The following is a 1,311-nucleotide window of genomic DNA, read 5'->3' as shown; positions in this document are numbered from 1 at the left end:
TTCCCTGGACTCGGTACAGAGATAGGTAAACATGATAAATACAGCAGAGTTAAACTCAAAAACAAAAGTGAGATAACCCCTACTTTTAAGAAGTTCTGTTAAGAACATTTTTGAATGATCTAGGCGTTTCATCCATGTTCTGCTCCAGTAAGTCCTTTTGTCAAACCCATGCTTCAGGGCTTCTCCTAAGCACTGGCAAAATGCAAAAAGCCTTCTCCTCTCCTTCCATCCTGCAGGAGCACAACTTGGCTTGGAAGGGGGGGAAACTAACAGCTCAAATGACCTTGTGGGATGTCCTGGTGCTCCCAGTGGTTCTGGAAAATCCCTTAGGTACACTGATCACATGCACTGCCCACGTCCTTGGGGTTAAAACCACTGCAAGGCGTGGGGATTGGGAAGTCGTTTCTTCCTGAAGACAGCTATCCAACAGTTACGGTGAGAAGTGCCTGGCATGTATTATACAGGGTACATTTAAAAGTTATTTCATTATTTTAATACAATAGGCTAAAATTATCATCGGGTAAATACCATTAGCTTGGTGGCAAACACAGTGGGCATACTAAACTTAAAACCACATTCTCCTGGATTTCATATATTTAATTAGTCAGAAACTTTCAAAGGTTTTAAACATATGTCAACTCAAAGCCAATCTTCAAAACAATATTCTGTGCTTGAGCTATTCACACGGACTATGGGAGGAGGGGGGCTAATAGAACTAAGAGTATCTGAAGGTTTGAATTACAAGTCACAGTGGGCATACTAAACTTAAAACCACATTCTCCTGGATTTCATATATTTAATTAGTCAGAAACTTTCAAAGGTTTTAAACATATGTCAACTCAAAGCCAATCTTCAAAACAATATTCTGTGCTTGAGCTATTCACACGGACTATGGGAGGAGGGGGGCTAATAGAACTAAGAGTATCTGAAGGTTTAAATTACAAGTTTAATTCCAAGTTATGCAGACAAAAAAAAATTTCTGAAGTTAGAAAAGACTTTCCCAAGCTAGTAACAGTACAAAAATGCTTGGCAAACACACCACCCATTCTTAGAAACTTGCCAAAGAGAGAGACACTTCCAAAACACAAATTAACAGATGTGATTCTTAGCACATAATCTCCACCCAATTTATGTAACTAAAACATTTAGATGCATATAAGTTTTCCTTTAAATTGACAAAAGATACTATGCAAATATGCCTTTATTTTCTTTAAGGCATGGAAGAGCAACACAGATTATTTTGAGTTCAATGAGGCAAAATGTAAGCAAAGATATCACTATAAAACTGCTGAAGTTTAATGCCATAAATAA

Source organism: Fulmarus glacialis, unplaced genomic scaffold (assembly GCF_000690835.1).
Source record: "Fulmarus glacialis isolate BGI_N327 unplaced genomic scaffold, ASM69083v1 scaffold1238, whole genome shotgun sequence".
Lineage (NCBI taxonomy): Eukaryota > Metazoa > Chordata > Aves > Procellariiformes > Procellariidae > Fulmarus > Fulmarus glacialis.
The sequence above is the reverse complement of the archived record's forward strand: the minus strand, read 5'-3'. Positions refer to the sequence as shown.